At 42.5% G+C, this 21,909-nt stretch overlaps 1 pseudogene; it reads left to right on the top strand.

The window, feature by feature from the left end:
• The window catches only part of LOC121562173, a 75,034-nt pseudogene that overhangs the window by 8,426 nt on the left and 44,699 nt on the right, over nucleotides 1-21,909 (top strand).

Raw genomic sequence — 21,909 nt, 5'->3', positions numbered from 1 at the left:
TTGGGTATGTTGGCTGTGTAGTCATATGACTCCCAATCGGAGGTAACGAGTGTCAGCTGTCGGCTCGTTATCTCTGATTGGGAGCCATATATATACTGGGTGTTTTCACTTTGTCTTTGTGGGTTATTGTTCCATGTTTCAGTCATTGCGACTGTGGACTTCACTTCGTCATTCATTTGTTGTTTTCTTCGTGGTTGCTTTAATTAAATAAAGTCTACGATGTTCGCTCAACACGCTGCGCTTTGGTCTCCTCCTTCACACGATCGTGACAGAATAACCCACCACAAAAGGACCAAGCAGCGCGTCCAGGAGCAAAGGGTCTGGACATGGGAGAGGCGCCGGGTCAGGAGAGAACGTTGGTGGATGTCCTCCTCGGCTGGGGACATATTACCCAGGAGGAGGCCGTCCGGGTACCGGAGGGCGATGAAGGGGGAGAACCTGGCAGGAGAGGAGCAACGGCATCGGCAGGGCCATTGTCTGAAGGACGAGAGGCAACCCCAAAAAGTTTTTGGGGGGCACATGGCTTGGGCGACTGAGCAGCAGGAGGCTGCCACAAGGCAGATTCAGAAGGCTACCAGGTTAAGGGGGCTGACGGAGGCAGAGAAGGGACGGATTCAGGAGGCTACCAGGTTAAGGGGCGACTGGAAAGGCAGGGAAGGAAGGTGTAGAGGCACGGCGAGAGGTACTGGGGTGTGTAACCAGTCCGGTCCGGCCCGTTCCTAATCCCGAGGTACAGCCAGTAGTGTGTGTCCCCAGTCGGCACGGCCTGTTCCGGCCCCTCGCACTAAGTGTACGGTGCGCGTCGCCAGCCCAGCCCGGCCTGTTCCTGAGCCTCATACGAAGCCTACGGTGCGCGTCGCCAGCCCAGCCCGGCCTGTTCCGGCCACTCGCACCAGGGATACGGTGCGCGCCGCCAGCCCAGCCCGGCCTGTTCCTGCTCCACGCACCAGGGATACGGTGCGCTCGCCAGCCCGGCCCGGCCTGTTCCGGCCTCTCGCACCAGAGATACGGTGCGCGTCGCCAGCCCAGCCCGGCCTGTTCCTGCTCTCCGCACTAGGCCTTATGTGCGTCCCCAGGGTCCAGCATGCCCTGTTGCTGCTTCCCGCACTAGCCCTGAGATGCGTGTCCTCAGCCCGGTACCTCCAGTTCCGGCACCACGCATCAGGCCTACGGTGCGTCCCCAGGGCCAAGCATGCCCTGTTGCTTCTCCCCGCACTAGCCCTGAGATGCGTGTCCTCAGCCCGGTACCTCCAGTTCCCGGCACCACGCACCAGGCCTACGGTGCGCCTCAGACGGCCAGAGTCTGCCGTCTGCCCAACGGGGCCTGAACTGTCCGTCTGCCCAACGCCGTCTGAACTGCCCGCCTGCCCAACGCCGTCTGAACTGCCCGTCTGCCCAACGGCGCCTGAACTGCCCGCCTGCCCAACGCCGTCTGAACTGCCCGTCTGCCCAACGCCCGTCTGAACTGCCCGTCTGCCCAACGGCGCCTGAACTGCCCGTCTGCCCAACGCCGTCTGAACTGCCCGTCTGCCCAACGCCGGTCTGAACTGTCCGTCGGCCCAACGCCCGTCTGAACTGCCCGTCTGTACTGAGCCTGCAAAGCCGCCCCGTCTGCCATGAGCCTTCAGAGCCGTCCGCCGGACCGGAGCCGCTAGAGCTCTCCGCCAGACAGGATCAGCCAGAGCCTTCCGCCAGACAGGATCAGCCAGAGCCTTCCGCCAGACAGGATCAGCCAGAGCCTTCCGCCAGACAGGATCAGCCAGAGCCTTCCCTAGACAGGATCAGCCAGAGCCTTCCGCCAGACAGGATCAGCCAGTGCCTTCCGCCAGACAGGAGCAGCCAGAGCCTTCCGTCCAGACCGGATCAGCCAGAGCCTTCCGCCAGACAGGAGCAGCCAGAGTCTTCCGCCAGACGGGATCAGCCAGAGCCTTCCGCCAGCCATGAGTGGCCAGATCCGTCAGCCAGCCATGAGCAGCCAGATCCGTCAGCCAGCCATGAGCAGCCAGATCCGTCAGCCAGCCATGAGCCGTCCAGCCAGGATCCGCCAGAGCCGTCCAGCCAGGATCCGCCAGAGCCGTCCAGCCAGGATCCGCCAGAGCCAGCCAGCCAGGATCCGCCATTTAGTCAGGTGCTGCCCCTTAGTCCAGTGCTGCCCCTTAGTCCAGTGCTGCCCCTTAGTCCAGTGCTGCCCCTTAGTCCGGTGCTGTCCCTTAGCCTGGTGCTGCCTCTTAGTCCGGTGCTGCCCATTAATCCAGGTGGGTTATTCTGTCACGATCGTCTGATGAATGAACGGACCAAAGCGCAGCGCGTTGAGTGAACATGATAACTTTAATAGAGTAAAGCACGTAAATACAAAACAAACGACGATTCGTGAAGTCCTCTGCTAAACTGACAGAAACGGAACAATAACCCACAAAGACAAAGTGAAAACACCCAGTATATATATGGCTCCCAATCAGAGATAACGAGCCGACAGCTGACACTCGTTACCTCCGATTGGGAGTCATATGACTACACAGCCAACATACCCAAAAACACAACAAAACGAACACACCCTGACTCAACATACAAAGTCCCAGAGCCAGAGTGTGACACAAAAGTATCTACAGTAAAACGAGTCCTATATCGACATAACCTGAAAGGCCGCTCAGTAAGGAAGAAGCTACTGCTCCAAACCGCCATAGAAAAGCCAGACTACGGTTTGCAACTGCACATGGGGACAAAGATCGTACTTTTTTTGAGATATGTCCTCTGGTCTGATGAAACAAAAATAGAACTGTTTGGCCATAATGACCATTGTTATGTTTGGAGGAAAAAGGCGGACGCTTGCAACATCTCAAGACATCAGTCAGGAAGTTAAAGCTTGGTCGCAAATGGGTCTTCCAAATGGACAATGACCCCAAGCATACTTCCAAAAGTTGTGGCAAAATGGCTTAAGGACAACAAAGTCAAGGCATTGGAGTGGCCATCACAAAGCCCTGACCTCAACCTATAGAACATTTGTGGGCAGAACTGAAAAGGCGTGTGCGAGCAAGGAGGCCTACAAACCTGACTCAGTTACACCAGCTCTGTCAGGAGGAATGGGCCAAAATTCACCCAAGTTATTGTGGGAAGCTTGTGGAAGGCTACCCGAAACGTATGACCCAAGTTAAACAATTTAAAGGCAATGCTACCAAATAATAATTGAGTGTATGTAAACTTCTGACCCACTGGGAATGTGATGAAATAAATAAAAGCTGAAATAAATCACTCTCTACTATTATTCTGACATTTCACATTCTTAAAATAAAGTGGTGATCCTAACTGACCTAAGACAGGGAATTTTTACTAGGATTAAATGTCAGGAATTGTGAAAAACTGAGTTTAAATGTATTTGGCTAAGGTGTATGTAAACTTCCGACTTCAACTGTATTTAGAATATAGCTCATATACCCTTTCACACTACTGACCTGAGCCAAGATGAACAGAGCTGTACTGGGCTGGACTGGTTACACATTTAACATAGTTGATGGAACCGTGATGGACAAGACCATGTGGAAGGTAAATATCAGAGCCAGCCCAGTAGAGTTCGGGTTTGGCCCAATAGTGTTAAAAAGGGGTAATACTGTATACTGCACTGCTCTGAGCCTGGTATGGTGGAACTCTGAGGGTTAATATCAAATGATAACCTACTACATCTCATAATATAGTGACTTGCATTTGACCATGATGTAGAGCACCGTTTGGTTACCGTATCAGGCAGTTGCCAAATATGTACAGTAGGTATCATGATATAATTGTCAGTAGTACCACATTATTTATAATGAATACGAGCTGATGGGAAATACAAACTAGTTATATTATCCTAACATATGATGTACTTTCCCCTCTACAGCGCCACAGCCTATCTGCCATGTCCCTTTATCAGTGTGTCTCTGCTCTCTAGTGTCAACTTGAAGTCAGTGTGATAGATCAGGAATTTCACTTTCACTTTGAGACATACTCTTACATACACCCTTACCAGTGGATGCACGTGACTTTCTTCCTGCCTTTCCCCAAAGGTAACCTTGAAACTTGATCCTTGTCAGTGATGTTCTGCGTGCAACTTATCGTATGTATTATTATATGGGTCTTATGCTGTTAGTGATTATGGGGATTTATGGAAATAAGTGTTTAAGTGAAAGTTTAGAGCTGACTGAAAACTTGTGAACCAGGCAGGGTAAATCTTTGTTACTTTCTCTGTTTATGTTTACATACAGTACCAGTCAAAAGTTTGGACACACCTACTCATTCCAGGGTTTTTCTTTATTTTTACTGTTTTCTATATTGTAGAATAATAGTGAAGACATCAAAACTGTGAAATAACACATATGGAATAATTTAATAACCATTAAAAGTGTTAAACAAATGAAAATATATTTTATATTTGAGAATCTTCAAAGTAGCCACCCTTTGCCTTGATGACAGCTTTGCACATTATTGGCATTCTCTCAACCAGCTTCTTGAGGAAGTCACCTGGAATGTATTTCAATTAACAGGTGTGCCTTGTTAAAAGTTAATTTGTGGAATTTCTTTCCTTCTTAATACGTTTGAGCCTATCAGTTGCTGTAACAAGGAAGGGGGTGGTATACAGAAGATAGCCCTATTTGGTAAAAGACCAAGTCCATATTATGGCAAGAACAGCTCAAATAAGCAAGAGAAACGACAGTCCATCATTACTTTAAGACATGAAGGTCAGTCAATCTGGAAACTTTGAAGAACTGAACGCTTTCTTCAAGTGCAGTCGCAAAAACCATCAAGGGATATAATGAAACTGGCTCTCATGAGGACCGCCACAGGAAAGGAAGACCCAGAGTTACCTCTGCTGCAGAGGATAATGTAGTATATGAAGAATTATGACTGCTAATGTTTTCAAGTGGAACCTGAGAGGATGTTTATTCAGTTTCAGAGGGAGTTGGTTTAGGGTGACGCCCATAGAACAGACAGGGAGTGTGTGTTGTAGACAGGGGATTGGACAGTAGAGGGAGCCACCCATATCTTGGGAAAATTATAAGTACTGGGTTTAAACAAAGAACAGGAGAGCAGACATATTCTTTTTGGGACTCTGTTCTCCGGATGCTATATACATCTGTAAACTTATGCTGAAATCTTGTGATATGAATAAAACTTATGATCAAAGCTCAGTATAAGCGGACTCCTTTGTTACAGCATAATTAGCAACATTGACTCAACACTACAAATGGCGACGAGTGATGATGCGGTCTACGACTCTGCAGTGTTTCATTCATGAGCAGCGAGGTGACTCTCGCTCAAGACGCCAGCTTAAGGTGAGATTTCTCACGGTCTTGTGTGTGTTTCCTTCGTCTGCTTTTGGGTGTGTGCGCTGGGGAGTTGTACCGTGAGGAACCGGTGTGTGCTGCTGTTGCTTTTATTGCTGCGAACGAGGGGTCTGGCCTAACCATTCTAAATTTGTTTGCACTGGTAAACAGCGCAAAATGGGGGGAGTGTCTATAGAGTGTCTATAGAGATATTTTTGCTTGAATAAGAGTTCAAGAACAATCGATTGAGAGGAATAAGGCCTAGGCATATGTATGTAACTTAGAACCGCTGTGAATCAACGGAAGCCCTTTTTCTTAAAGGCAACCTCTAAGGTGGGCCAAAAAATCCTAATAATGCGTTAGGTGTGATTAGGTGAGTCCTGGGGACTTGAGGCTGTGGTATATTGTGATTGCGTGTTACCGCTCAGCTGGTGTTTGAAGAAGCATTTGTTTGATGTAACCTCTCCTTACATTTCCAGAGACCTCGTGGTAGCAGAAATTTAGCAAACAAAGACATTTTACGACACGGCGGAGGGAGAAATGCTAAACGTGGCCTGCTAATGATGCTTCATGCTACATGCTAATGCTAATGCTAAATGCTAAATGCTAATTCTTGCTACATGCCAATTTTGATGCGGGTTATGTTTGATATTTTTTCCTTGGTGGTCCATAGGAATGGGACAAGCCACCAATATTGTGTTTAGATAGTTTGGGCTTGGTGCCTGATGTTTTGTGAGCTCTGTTAAGTGTTATTGTTTGTCTATAAGGGTAAAGGAGAGGAGGTATAGCGTGACTGCTAACGTTCTGTTGTCTGGAGTGGAGAGCTGGGAGAGAGAGTTCCTTCCACTGTGAAATCGTAGTGATGAATGTACTGCGCATGCGTGTGATTTTACGACACTAGAGTGACGTAGGGGTAAATAGGTCACTCCTCTGCTACACTGTGCTGTGGGGAGGCTCAGACGAACGAAGGAACAAAAGACATAGAGATTTAGAGTCTAATGGTGTATTCTGGTTGTTACATCGGCTGTTTGAAGATGAAACTGTTTTCTTGAGACCTATTGAATTGATAAATTAGAGATATGTTGACGGATTAAAATAAATAAAATAAAATGACGGATTAAAATAAATAAAATAAAATGTTATTGAGTTACTTATAATATTCCTGAGTTAAGTTTTTGCTTATTTCTTAGTGCAAATATGAACGGAGGAGTATTGAATGTTTGACAAACTCAGTGTGTGCATAAAATACTAACTTCTTGTTTGTCCTTTGTTATTCTGTCACATGAGAGACGGTAAGAGGAAGAGAGCGGAAGTGCTGACGTGTACATCATGTGACAGGGTGTGACGCGACAGAGTCTGCTGCGACAGGATCAAGGCTAGTACTGTTTTGTTTACAAAGACCTTGCCCTCCAATAAAGGATAATTTGTGTGCCTAGGATATTTGATGTTATGACAATTTGACAAGGACTTGGCAAAAGACTGATCAATTGATGAAAATAAAAATTGCATTTTGGAGTTTTTGTGCATGAGTGGGTTTGATTAGAGTTGTGTTGGGAATCGAGTACTGACATTATTCTGTAAAATTAAGATAATTGGGTGCTTATTAAGCAATGGGGTTTATGAGTATTGTAGTGTTGTAGGATTAGAAGTCTTTATTTTTGGATTGCTCTGAAGTTGACTACTTTCATTTACTTTCCTGATTGGATGTGGTAAGATTGCCACTAATCAATAATTTGGTAAAATAAAATGAATAGATAAATCAATTTATGAATAAATTGATTGATTAATTAAGTAATTTGGGGAAGAAGAAAATAAAATAGAAAGAGAGAAAAAATAAGGAGGAAGCTATAGGCTACATAGTCTAAAATAGAAATAATTTACAATAAAGGAATATAAAATAGTTGTTACAATGGGGAAAAAGGACATGAGAACTATGAAGGTAATTACACCTGTTGATATAGTTGAAAATAGTAAACATTGCAATACCATTAACTAAAAGTTATCTGGAAAATGGAACAAACGTTGGCCTGACATTGAACAACCATGGCCAGTGGAAGGGACTCTTAACCCTGACGTAATCAACATAATGAAAGTGCTTCTGTCAATTCATAAAGCAGATCAAAAGAAAGGGAAAAAAGGGAGAAACGTAAAGAAAAGACACAAAGAGAGCTGGGTGTTCTTAAGTTGTTCGAGAATGAAGGACAAAAACTGATAAAAGATGCCAACGATAAAATAAACAAAGGTATAGAGAAAATGGTGAAACAAGCAAAGGCGACAGAAAAACTAATGGCAGAAGTCAGCACACCTTTCTCACATACGGATTCAGCAAAAAGACCCCCACCTTATGAGAAAGAAGTAGAGCTTAAGGACGTCTATCCTCAGCTTCCGGTGATCGTTCAGGAGGGTGATTATTGCATCAGAGATGAAGATGAACGAATCATAAAGAGCAGGACCAAGAAACTCTCAGAAAACTTGATCAAATACAACTGGTGGAGAATAAGAAGGAGAAGAGAAGCTTTGGTTATGAAGAATCAGGGTGAACCAAATCAACAATCACTGCCACAGCTTCAACTGAACAAGGTCAAATGCAATTGTACCAGCCACAACAAGTGGTACAAGTTGTTTCATATCCATAGATAGTTTCTGGAGAGAAAGAGTTGAAGAGGAATATACAGGAGCAAGTGAAGATCATCTGGAGGACAGGTGAACCCTTAAAGGAGCAAGGATTCTAGAGTGCCTAGAAGATCCGAAGGGGGTGTCAGCTGGTAGCACCAATTAGGAAGAAAAATATCAAACAATTGAAGTGAAAACAAAGGACTATGGGAAGTGATAGCGGAGAGTGGAAAAGCTTTTATCTGTGTTCAGCCTGAAGAGGTTACACATCTCACTATGTAAAATTAACTAATTAGGATAGGGATTCGAGGGAGTAAAACAGCTGATTCCTCTTACGGAACCAATTGAGCTCTGCTATAAAAATCAAAAATTACAATACCCATACTGGTATCAGAACATACACCTATTGCATTGTTGGGAAGAGATGCATTGTGTAAGTTGAACTGTACAATAAGATGTACACCAGACGGCTGTCTGGTAGAAGTGCCAAAGGAAAAAGGTTTACAAATTGTTGATGATGACAGAGATGGATTCGTCTTCAGTATTCTGGATTGGAAATCTCAGTGAAGATTTTTGGAGCAGGCTAAGATATGGGAGAAATTTATTGTGGCAAATATGCCAGATGCGAGGCTTCCGGAATATCCATTTAATTGTACGCTCAAGTATTTCAAGAATGCTGCCCAACCACACTCAGAGGAATGGTTGAGTCATCAACCGAAGAATGTTCAACTTAGCTCAATTTGCATTATTTTAGGACCACAAGGAGCAGCTATGAAGATAAACACAGACGATTATCTGAATAAAGAATTTGAGATTGAGAAGAGTGTGCCACATGTGACCTTGTTGGTTTCGGGAAGACTATGAGCAGAAGCAAATAGGAGAAATGATGAAAGAAGCAGAGAAAGCTGTTTTCAGACCGATGAAAGAGAATTTGATGATTTGGAGGAGTGAAGATCAACGATTTCTTAAAATAATGATTTCGGCTCAAGGACAAGGAGAACCACAAGCTGTACGGATGACACATGAATCTATTTGCAGTGCGAAGATGTATTCAGACCCTATGAAAGAGGAGATGTTGCAACAAGTTCCAGAATGTTTGTGGTCTCAACACAGTACCGATATTGGACTTGTGAAATCAGCCCAACCTGTGAAAGTTGAACTTCGACCAGGAGCCAGACCTCCTTGGAAGAATCAGTATCCATTGAAAGATGAAGCAATCCAAGGGATTGAACCCAGAAATTGAAGGACTTTCAAAAGCAGGTGTTTTGAAGACAATAGAAAAATTGTTAGACTAGGAATCAATTGTTGTTTGGGGAGAAACCATGAGGGGTTAATAGTAAGATCATAAAGGAGTAGGTTTTTTTGGGAACCATATTTGTTTGAACAGATTGACTATATGATAGGAAGGTGTACAATCTGTCTGAAAAATAATGTTCGCAGGGGTGTGACTGTTCTTCCTGGGTACATTCCTACACCGAGAGGTCCTATGCGTGAATTGGTTATTGACTTTGTTGATATGATAAAACCAGTTGAGGGGAAAAGATACATGTTGGTGGTTGTAGATAGATTTTCACGATGGCCGAGGCCTGTCCAACCAAGCAAAAGGATGCTCAGTCGGTTGCCAACTTCTTGTGTAAAGAAGTCATAAGCAGGTGGGGATTACCCGATCGAATATCCTCAGATAATTGGAGGGAATTTGTGGATAAATCAGTGAAATTGCTCTTGCAAAAATTGGAAATTAAGCAACGTCTTGGAGCAGTTTATCACCCACAAAGTCAAGGGATTTGTGAAAAAATGAACGGTGTCTTGAAAAATCGCATTGTCAAAATTTGTCAGCATACGGGTCTAAACTGGGTAGCGGCGCTTCCTTTAGCATTAATGGTGTGTCGCTCAAGTGAGTTGCGTGATCTACGTATGACACCCCATGAATTTGTAACAGGAAGAAGGATGCCTACGCCTTGTTTGCGAACAAGCGGAAAGGGTCCAAGCTTGGCTCTTTTGGAAGATGAAATGAGAGCGTACGTTACATATATGGCCAATTTCATAAAAAGTTGTCCACATATGTTTCTGACAGGCAAAGAAAAGAAGAGGTACAGGAGGAGCTTGATGAGAAAAAAAGGAGCACAGTGCAACCTGGGGACAAGGTGTTCGTAAAGGTATTCAGAAGGAAGTGGTATAACGAACGTCGTGAAGGACCATTTGAAGTGGTTCGTAGTACTGGAACAGCTGTCCAGGTTATAGGGTCTCCAACGTGGTATCATTTGTCACATTGTGTTAAAGCGCCTGGAGAAGAGGTGTGCAACGCGCAGAGAGAGAGGATGTTGAGGGCTCAGGAGAACAGGAAGAAGGGGAGATTGTCAATGTTACGGATAGCATGGATGATTATGTTTACACTTCTGATGATGCCAGAGATGACTCTGCAATGGAGGGAAAGGACAGGAGATTTGGGGAAATTGATTTTCAATATGTCCCAGAAACAGCAGGGAATATTTCAGTGGAATGTGAAGCAGCGGAGATCACCAAGGGCAACTCTGTTACAGGAGAAGCTGGGGATTCGGTTAGACGAAGTAAGCCTAGACCAGTTAGGAGAAAAGTCAGACCAAAACGTTACGAAAACTAGGGTTGCAGTAACTCTGGGACAGTCAGCTCAGCTCCCGTGTCAGTGCACGAGAGAGAACAGTGGTGAAGGGAAATTTAGAGTTCAGTGGGAAGATAGATATGGCCGGAGTTTAGATCTGTTAGGAGCAGTTGCATTAAGAAAGTATGCGTTGCTGAATGATGAGAGAAGAATGAAGATTGAGGGTGATTGTGGTATCTATATTTACAATTCCCAGCAGGAAGATCAAGGTGATTATAAGTGTATTTTTATAATCAACAGTTTGAAAGTGAGGGATTAGAGTTAGGGCTGAGAGTTAATGTAGTGACACTAGTGGTGACAGATGGAAATACAAGTCAAGAATTCAAAGCCTGAGGGAGAATGGATGAATCAACATCAATGACATCAACACTTTAGTATATTATAACAACAGTGAGAAGCAATTTAACTCCTTCAACATTGACAATTATTGAAGCCATAAATATATCACATTTGATTACAAGGGAGCCGAAAGCTCCAGCACCAATTTTAGAGGAAAATACTGTTATTAGGGTTAGGATGGGTGATACAGCTCATCTTCCTTGTAGCTGTGAGAGATGGAGTGGGGGTGGTGACGTTCCTCCCACATGGAGAGATAATTATGGAGAAGAAGTGTTGTTATTAGGACCAGAAGTAGAAGCTGTTGCCCCTAGTCAAAGGAAGTATATTTTGTACAACGATATGAAGTGGAAGAGGGTTATGAGTGATTGTTCACTTATTTTGCGTAATGTTACAGGGAAAGATCAGGGAGAATATATGTGTACTTATCTAGTGCAAGCATTAACATTTGTTCCGGGTTAAGAATTATTGGTTAAAAGGCTATGTAATTCGTGAAAGTGACGCTTATAATGGAAGATTTGAAGTCTGTTGAAGCTTCCACAGTCACCAAAGGAGTTCAGGAGAAGTATATTACAGTAGCCACTCCAACAGTAAATAATACACAGAGGATATCAGCAACTTTCCCACTGGAAATAGTTAAGTGTTATTGGGTTAAGTGAATTAACCTATGTGAATTTGTTAGATGGGAAGGAAAAATCAGTTAACAGCGAATCCTGAAGCATTGGAGGTGAAACCTGTAAGGGCTAAAAGCTGTTTTTGTTCTAATAAAACATATGATGGACAGGGTATGTTTATGGGAATATCAGATTGTGATGATTATATGATGACTTTGGGTAAGCATGACCTTAAGGGTAGTAATGAGAAATGTAATGTTACTTTTTATGTCCCAGTTAGTAAGAAGAGCAGGACTTTGATGGTGAAAGATCAGCTTTTGCCTGGCAATGTGACTATTGGTAATTTTAGAGATATTTGGTGGGTTTGTGGTGATAAAGCGTATATATTCTTACCCTATGGATGGATAGGATGTTGTTACATGTCGACGTTGAAGCTTCCATATGAGGTTTTTACCATTGAAAGAGGGGAAGCACCGGACACAGATAAATCTGAGGCTAGGTTTGGAAATAGGGTGAAAAGGGACATGGCAGAATTTCATAGTCTGGAAGCCTATCATTGGAGGATGAGTCTAAGAGAGAAGTGGGGATTTTTCCATGGTATGGTGTAAAATTTGGGAAGATAACATAGATAATATTAACTATACTTTGCAGGGTTTTGCAAATGAAACGATAAGAGGGTTGAACCTTTTGTCGAATACTCAAAGAAGTCACAGACTGACGCTGTTGAAACATGACATGGCTCTTGACTATATTCTAGCAAAACAAGGTGGCTTATGTTTGGCTATGAATTTGACGGGGGATGATTGTTATACTTTGATCCCTGATAGTTCCGATAATATCACTAGTGTTATAGATGCATTGAAGAATATACGGGATGCATTTGGTAGATCTGAAGGTGCTGGATGGTCGGCGAAGACTTGGTTGCAAGATCAGTTAGGCCCAGTGGGAGCAGTGATGGTTCAGATTTTAGTAGCAGATCTGATAGCACTGTGTGTGATGTTTTGCTTTTGTACTTTGTTACTGACCTTTGCGAAGGCTATGATATTGAGATGGGTTGGAGTTGTGATGCCTGGAGACAACACTCAGATGCCGTTGTTGACTGTTCCTGATCTGGATGAAGATGGACAAGTGGGACTGGATGGAGTATTGATGGATAAATATCCATTTTAATTATTTGATCATTTTTCAAATGTTTTTCAATATTAGTGTGATTTTAGTATTTTGTTATGAATCAAAGGGGGGAAATAGAATAATGTGATTCATTCATATATCATTTATATATTCTTTCATATATCATTTATATATATTATTTTTATATTCTTAGTTGATATTGATGTTTTAATTTGAATGTGTTGTTTTGCAAAAGATACTGTTTGGTCTTTTCTTTTCTTCCAGAATCATATGGGGGAATATGTAGAGATTGAAATACTCAAACAAGGACAATATGAAAGGACAATATGAGGAGACTGGAGGAGATGGAACAAGGAAGGTGTGGAAATGTTCAGAGTCCATCATCAACGATGCATTGGAAGTCGACACTGCTGAGGAAATGAAGTGTAGTGGACTACATTCCAGTGTCTGCAATGAAATATAGACATATTTGCATGTGTAATACATAATTTGTGTCATATTCTTTCTGTATTAATTTTTGTAGATTGATATTTGATGTTATTGGATACATGTGGGGATCTTAGATGTTTTTGTTTATTTCGTGAATGCTTAGGGACATGAAGTCTAGGCAGGGATAGAGATAATCCACTGTAGGGTCCGATGGGTCGACCAGCCTGAGAGTGGACATTTTGGATAGTATTTTGTTTGCTGGGGCTTTCATGTGTATTTAATTGCATCATAGTTTCAAATGCATTGATAAAGATTTATGAATTGATCTGGAGTGCTTAGGTGGTTGCCTGGGGCAGAGGGGCCGTGAGAGAATTTTACTGTCTTGATTGATGGATGGATATTTGGAAAGAAGGCTGCCAGACAGGTTTTTCGCTCTCACACTCCATAAAGATTTGTTCATATTTCATAGAAAGGTATTTACACTCCATAGAAAAATGTGTTTTTGGTTTATTGTTAAAGATACTCAATAAGATAAATTGTTACTTGTCATAATCCTATTCAGTTTGTTTTCGAGACTTTTAGTTAGTCTCGAAGGGGGGAATGTAGTATATGAAGAATTATGACTGCTAATGTTTTCAAGTGGAACCTGAGAGGATGTTTATTCAGTTTCAGAGGGGAGTTGGTTTAGGGTGACGCCTCATAGAACAGACAGGGAGTGTGTGTTGTAGACAGGGGATTGGACAGTAGAGGGAGCCACCCATATCTTGGGAAAATTATAAGTACTGGGTTTAAACAAAGAACAGGAGAGCAGACATATTATTTTGGGACTCTGTTCTCCGGATGCTATATACATCTGTAAACTTATGCTGAAATCTTGTGATATGAATAAAACGTATGATCAAAGCTCAGTATAAGCGGACTCCTTTGTTACAGCATAATTAGCAACATTGACTCGACACTACAATAAGTTCATTAGAGTTAACTGCACCTCAGAAATTGCAGCCCAAATAAATGCTTCACAGAGATCAAGTAACAGACACACCTCAGCATCAACTGTTCAGAGGAGACTGCGTGAAGCAGGCCTTCATGGTCGAATTGCTGCAAAGAAACCACTACTAAAGGACACCAATAATAAGAAGAGACTTGCTTTGTCCAAGTAAACATGAGCAATGGACATTAGACTGGTGGAAACCTCTTCTTTGGTCTGATGAGTCCAAATGAGATTTTTGGTTCCAACCGTTGTGTTTTTGTGAGACGCAGAGTAGGTGAACGGATGATCTCTGCATGTGTGGTTCCCACCATGGAGCATGGAGGAGGTGGTGTTGGGGTGCTTTGCTGGTGACACTCTCAGTGATTTAATTAGAATTCAAGGCACACTTAACCAGCATGGCTACCACAGCATTCTGCAGCGATACGTCATCCCATCTGGTTTGTGCTTAGTGGAACTATCATTTGTTTTTCAACAGGACAATGACAACACACCTCCAGGCTGTGTAAGGGCTATTTGACCAAGAAGGAGAGTGATGGAGTGCTGCTTCAGATGACCTGGCCTCCACAATCACCCGACCTCAACCCAATTGAGATGGTTTGGGATGATTTGTACGGCAGAGTGAAGGAAAAGCAGCCAACAAGTGCTCAGCATATGTGGGAACTCCTTCAAGACTGTTGGAAAAGCATTCCAGGTGAAGCTGGTTGAGAGAATGCCAAGAGTATGCAAAGCTGTCAAGGCAAAGGGTGGCTACTTTGAAGCACCTCAAATATAACATATATTTTGATTTGTTTAACACTTTTTTGGTTTCTACATGATTTATGTGTTATTTCATAGTTTTGATGTCTTCACTATATTCTAAAATAGTGAAAATAAAGAAAAACCCTTGACGATGGAGGAAGGTTGGGTGTCAGAGGGAGAGCTAGCTCAGTACTACCACACAAGTCCATGTCAATAAGAGAGTAACTGGTTAGACCTCCTGTGGCCTGTAGTCCAGACTGAGCATTCAGATTCCCAGGGCTCTGGCCCAAATCAACTCCATTATCTCCATTCACATCATCAGTATTCACATTATGATTTTTATTGTCAGCTCCATTATCAGAATCACCCTGTGTATTCCCTTTGACAGGTATGATATGGATGAGCACATTTTCTTGGGGTGAATCCATCGTTTTAATTCCACACAAAAGATTTGCTTTGGTTATTTCTCAATGTTGAGAGGTCCCATCTGGGGTGCCATTTTTATGTAACGGTTTTGACTTGAGGTTATTGTTTGTAGGGGTGCCAGGTAGGTTGTGCCTACCAGATAAAATGTATCCTTTTTGTTTGTGAGGGAGTGAGTCCCGTCCGGTCCGTCAAGTCTACACCAATACAAAGGACTCATGTAAAAGTCAGTATGGAAATACACTTTTCATAAACCTTTAAAAATTGGAAATAACTTCAAAACCACTGTTCTTTTGCATTTGTTGTATTATCACAATAATCATACAATCAATAAGTCACAAAAACAATAACATCCTTGGTTCACTGGTAAATGTCCCTTACCTGGGGCCTAAAAAGGTGTCCATCCCGGTAAATGAGTGCAGTGAACTCAAGTGACCTTAGTCGCGCAATGTTTGTCCGGTCATAAAGTGTAGGGTAAACCCAGTCTCAATCATACAATTAAAATCTCAACTCTTTTACCACACAACCATAAAGAGTATCAAATCTCAGTAGTCTTCAACTACAACTGACCACATAAATCAACACGGTATAAAGCACACTAAAACAAATGAAATACCGTATGCAAAAAAGTTGTAGTCAGTCAGACAATCCAATCCGCCAACAGATCTCCAGTGGAGAAAGGCCATGAAGAAACAGCGGAGACCAACTGAAATGTGTAGTCCAAAGGAAGAAATTAGTGGATCCGATCCTGGTTAAACTTCAGACAAGGCTACAAAGCACACTTTTAAATACAACAAAACAAACGGAGTAAAGAGCTTCGGAACTGAGGGTTGAACACGTCCTCATTCGCACCACCATCACATCCCACTTTTGTGCAGCTGATGCTGGCTATTTAATAGGGAATTAAAGGGAAGTGCCCTATTGGCAGGAGAAGCACTGAGACGGTTCAGACAAATTCAGGGTCGTCATAGTCTGTCTGTCATATCCCTCAGTGCAGTGAGCCTTAGCTCTCTTTTTCCCTCCCCTGGTCTACCCTTTCACTGTCTCCTCGCTTTCACTGTCTCCTCTCTTTCACTCTCTACCCTTTCACTACCTCCTCTCTTTCTCGGTCTCCCGAGATTTACTGTGTTAGTTTGAATGGCTTCTTTATTTGACATAAAGGCTCTAGATTGCATGAAATGGCTAATAAATTCTAAATTTCCCAACAACCCCTTCTAAAGTCAATAATAACAATAGTAATGGTAATCATGATATAATGATTGTTATCTTTATTACATTATTTGTATCAGTAAATGATATGTAGACAAACAGTATTTCAAGTAAACCAACATGAAAGGGTACTTCAGACAGGTCCAAATGTGATTGGGGGGTAGAGAATCCACAAAAAGGTTGAGAACCTCTGGTATAGAACACAAACCAGACACTGATACAAACCATACAGTCATACACAGAATATCAACTCACTGGTCTTCCTATTCCATTTTATCCATTCTACTGCAGTCATCACCTTTTATCCATCCTACTGCAGTCATCACCTTTTTATCCATTCTACTGCAGTCATCACCTTTTATCCACCCTACTGCAGTCATCACCTTTTATCCATCCTACTGCAGTCATCACCTTTTATCCACCCTACTGCAGTCATCACCGTTTATCCATCCTACTGCAGTCATCACCTTTTATCCATCCTACTGCAGTCATCACCTTTTATCCATCCTACTGCAGTCATCACCTTTTATCCACCCTACTGCAGTCATCACCTTTTATCCACGCTACTGCAGTCATCACCTTTGGACTACATACTGTAGATGGGACTGTTCTCTTGTTTTGGAGGCTGGAACAGAGTGGGTGTGTTTTCTCTCCTCTTTGCAGTGTGTTATGGGATGCGTGCCACCCTCTCCAGGAGGACTATAGTGTTTACTCTTTCCTGCCTGTCTCAGCAGTCTCATATCACCCTAACCACGGCCAACACATAGACCCAGAGACATATTATCACGTTTCAGGAGAAGACCCAGATGCAGACAGTGTCGAAGTAACAAAAGTTTATTACAAAAACAGGGTACAGGCTTAGGGCAGGCAGAATGGTAAAAAACTGAAAACAGGAACGACAGGCGCAAGGAGAAAACCGCTGGTAGGCTTGACGAAACAAATCGAACTGGCAACAGACAAACAGAGAACACAGGTATAAATACACTGGGGATAATGGGGAAGATGGGTGACACGTGGAGGGGGTGGAGACAATCACAAAGACAGGTGAAACAGACCAGGGTGTGACACATATATTTAGAATATAGCTCATATACCCTTTAACACTACTGACCTGAGCCAAGATGAACACAGCTGTACTGGGCTGGCCTGGTTATACATTTAACATAGTTTCTGGAACCATGATGGATAGGACCATCACGGCTCCAGCCAACCCAGTACAGTTCGGTTTGGCCCAATAGTGTTAAAAGGGTAATACTGTATACTGCACTGTTCTGAGCCTGGTATGGTGGAACTCTGGTGGTTAATCTCAAATGATAACCTACTACACCTCATAATATAGTGCACTGCATTTGTCCAGATCAAATAGCACCATGATGTAGAGCTACCGTTTGGTTACCGTATCAGGCAGTTGCCAATATGTACAGTAGGTACCATGATATAATTGTCAGTGGTACCACATTATTTCTAATGAATACGAGCTGAGATAGGATAATATAACTAGTTTGTATTTCCCAACATATGATGTACTTTCCCCTCTACAGCGCCACAGCCTATCTGCCATGTCCCTTTATCAGTGTGTCTCTGCTCTCTAGTGTCAACTTGAAGTCAGTGTGATAGATCAGAATTTCACTTTCACTTTGAGACATACTCTTACATACACCCTTACCATTGGATGCACGTGACTTTCTTCCTGCCTTTCCCCACAGGGAACCTTGAAACTTGATCCTTGTCAGTGATGTTCTGCGTGCAACTTATCGTATGTATTATTATATGGGTCTTATGCTGTTAGTGATTATGGGGATTTATGGAAATAAGTGTTTTAAGTGAAAGTTTAGAGCTGAATGTAAACTTGTGAACCAGGCAGGGTAAATCTTTGTTCCTTTCTCTGTTTATGTTTACATACAGTACCAGTCGAAAGTTTGGACAGACCTACTCATTCCAGGGTTTTTCTTTATTTTGACTGTTTTCTACATTGTAGAATAATAGTGAAGACATCAAAACTGTGAAATAACACATATGGAATCATTTAGTAACCATAAGTGTTAAACAAATCAAAATATATTCTATATTTGAGAATCTTCAAAGCAGCCACCCTTTGCCTTGATGACAGCTTTGCACATTCTTGGCATTCTCTCAACCAGCTTCTTGAGGTAGTCACATGGAATGCATTTCATTTAACAGGTGTGCCTTGTTAAAAGTTAATTTGTGGAATTTCTTTCCTTCTTAATGCGTTTGAGAGTATCAGTTGTTGTGACAAGGAGGGGGTGGTATACAGAAGATAGCCCTATTTGGTAAAAGACCAAGTCCTATTATGGCAAGAACAGCTCAAATAAGCAAAGAGAAACGACAGTCCATCATTACTTTAAGACATGAAGGTCAGTCAATCCGAAAACTTTGAAGAACTGAAAGTTTCTTCAAGTGCAATCGCAAAAACCATCAAGCGATATGATGAAACTGGCTGTCATGAGGACCGCCACAGGAAAGGAAGACCCAGAGTTACCTCTGCTGGAGAGGATAAGTTCATTAGAGTTAACTGCACCTCAGAAATTGCAGCCCAAATAAATGCTTCACAGCGTTCAAGTAACAGACACACCTCAGCATCAACTGTTCAGAGGAGACTGCGTGAAGCAGGCCTTCATGGTCGAATTGCCGCAAAGAAACCACTACTAAAGGACACCAATAATAAGAAGAGACTTGCTTTGTCCAATTAAACATGATCAATGGACATTAGACCGGTGGAAATCTGACCTTTGGTCTGATGAGTCCAAATCTGAGATTTTTGGTTCCAACCGCCGTGTCTTTGTGAGACGCAGAGTAGGTGAACGGATGATCTCTGCATGTGTAGTTCCCACTGTGAAGCATGGAGGAGGAGGTGTGATGGGGTGGGGGTGCTTTGCTGGTGACACTGTCTGTGATTTATTTAGAATTCAAGGCACACTTAACCAGCATGGCTACCACAGCATTCTGCAGCGAAAGCCATCCCATCTGGTTTGTGCTTAGTGGAACTATCATTTGTTTTTCAACAGGACAGAGACCCAACAACACACCTCTAGGCTGTGTAAGGGATATTTGACCAAGAAGGAGAGTTGTGGAGGGCTGCATCAGATGACCTGGCCTCCACAATCACCCGACCTCAACCCAATTGAGATGGTTTGGGATGAGTTGGACCGCAGAGTAAAGGAAAAGCAGCCAACAAGTGCTCAGCATATGTGGGAACTCCTTCAAGACTGTTGGAAAAGCATTCCAGGGGAAGCTGGTTGAGAGAATGCCAAGAGTGTTTTTAAGATGTCATCAAGGCAAAGGGTGGCTACTTTGAAGAATCTCAAATATAATATATATTTTGATTTGTTAAACACTTTTTTTGGTTCCTACTTGAATCCATATGTGTTATTTCATAGTTTTGATGTCTTCACTATTATTCTACAATGTAGAAAATAGTAAAAATAAAGAAAAACTCTTGAATGAGTAGGTGTGTCAAAACATTTGACTGCTAGTGTAGATAACCGAGCCTGGTGCATTAGCCTTTTGTCAACCTTTTTTTAAAAGTAGAAACATAATAAATAACATAAGAACATTTCTGATAACCTTTTTGAGGATTGGCAACTTTCTTCATGAGTCTATATTTAAAGAAAGAAATTTAAAGAAAGCCCCTTTTTTTGTAAACAGCTGAGGAATCGGGCTGGAGAAATGTAACCACTCATTTAATTAATAGACAGAGCTATGGATGCAAGGACTGACCATCCATGAGGTCAACATTATAGTTTTAACCATGTTTTGAAGCTATAGTGTTTTTTAAAAATTTCTTGCATTGTTTACAAAACAATTGAGTAAAACAAGCTTATAGTTTGGGTTCTGAAAGGGTAAGAACTATACTGATGCGAAATGAATATGTTATATTCTTCATTCATTGAAGTTGAAACCAATCCCTGATTACCCTTTTAAGAGAGTCTGTCTTTCTTTGATCTCAGGGTAAAGAGGTCATCATGATGACTGGGACAGGATGTTGGTGTGTGACTCTCCTGCTTCTCCCTGCACAGAGCAGACTCTGGTACAGTACCCTCACATTCTGTCTGTGCTTGTGTGTGTTACAGTACATCATATTGACAAGGACTTGCATTTGATGATTTACATGATAGTTGTTGTGGCACATGAGCAGGTTTGGGGAGTAACGTAACGGATTACAACTAGGATTACTTTTAAATTCAGAAAGGATGTTTAAAAAATAAAAATGGACACCTTTCTGTTTTCTCAATGACATTCAAATCAGCATTGAAAAAAGGTTAAAGGTTAGGGTTAGGTTTATAAATCAGATTTTATGACTTTGTGGCAATGCCAGCTACCTGTGCCTCTTAAGGAGGAAAGTAAAAGTAATCAGATTACATTACTGAGTTTTGGGTAGTCCAAAAGTTATGTTACTGATTACAATTTTGAACAGGTAATTAGTAACTGCAACGGATTACAGTTAGCAAGTTACCTAGCAACCCTGCACATGAGTACCTGAGTATGACTTTCACCAACATGTGTCTTTAGTGAGGCCTGTCCAATATGAATGGTTGATTCTCTCTCCAGAAAGATTTGAGGTTCTTGGTCCGACTCATGATATTGTTGCTGTGGCTGGTGATGACATCATTCTGCCCTGTTACATCAAACCCAACATCAGTGCTGAGGACATGAGAGTTGACTGGTTCAGAGTCAACCTCCCAGACCCTCAGTCAAACATTCGAGTCCATCTCTACCAAGACGGCAGAGACAAATACCATGATCAGATCCGCTCCTACGAGGGAAGGACATCATTGTTTAAAGAGGAACTGAAGAAGGGCAACACCTCTTTGAAACTGACCAGGGTACAAGGCACTGACGATGGACTTTACAAATGTCTTGTTGAGTCTAAGAACCATTATGATGATGCCACCATTCAAGTCCACATAACAGGTTAATTTATTTTCCCATAAATACAATAGCCATCCTCTGTTCCTTCAAGTACATGATTCTGTTTCCAATCTCAGCAGTATTTCATCTCCAGTCTCCCTTTGTGTCTGTAGCTATAGGATCCAAGCCAGAGGTTTCCATTGAGGGACAGAAAGAAGGAGGGATGGGTCTGCTGTGTGTATCTAAAGGCTGGTTCCCTGAGCCTGAGTTGGAGTGGCTGGACAGTGAAGGGGTCACTTTCTGTCTGCTGGACCTTCAGAGACAGACAGGGACTATAAGGGGTTCTACATAGTCAAACTAAAGACCATCGTAAGAGACTGACACTAACCACTTTACCTGCAGACTCAGACAGAGGCAACTCAGTGAGCAGATCAACATGGAGACAGAGTTTCACATCTCTAGTGAGTTGCACAACATCATATTATTGTTTAGCTGATATGAAACACTTTTAATGTTTTATATCCTTTTTTATTACAAAGGCTGAGTAACAATTAAACATAAATAGGACAGTTGGATATAAGTTTGTCGACATGTTTAGAACACTAAAGTATTGTAATGTCA

The sequence above is a fragment of the Coregonus clupeaformis genome, unplaced genomic scaffold, assembly GCF_020615455.1.
Source record: "Coregonus clupeaformis isolate EN_2021a unplaced genomic scaffold, ASM2061545v1 scaf0851, whole genome shotgun sequence".
Lineage (NCBI taxonomy): Eukaryota > Metazoa > Chordata > Actinopteri > Salmoniformes > Salmonidae > Coregonus > Coregonus clupeaformis.
This window is presented reverse-complemented; position numbering and strand designations above follow the sequence as displayed.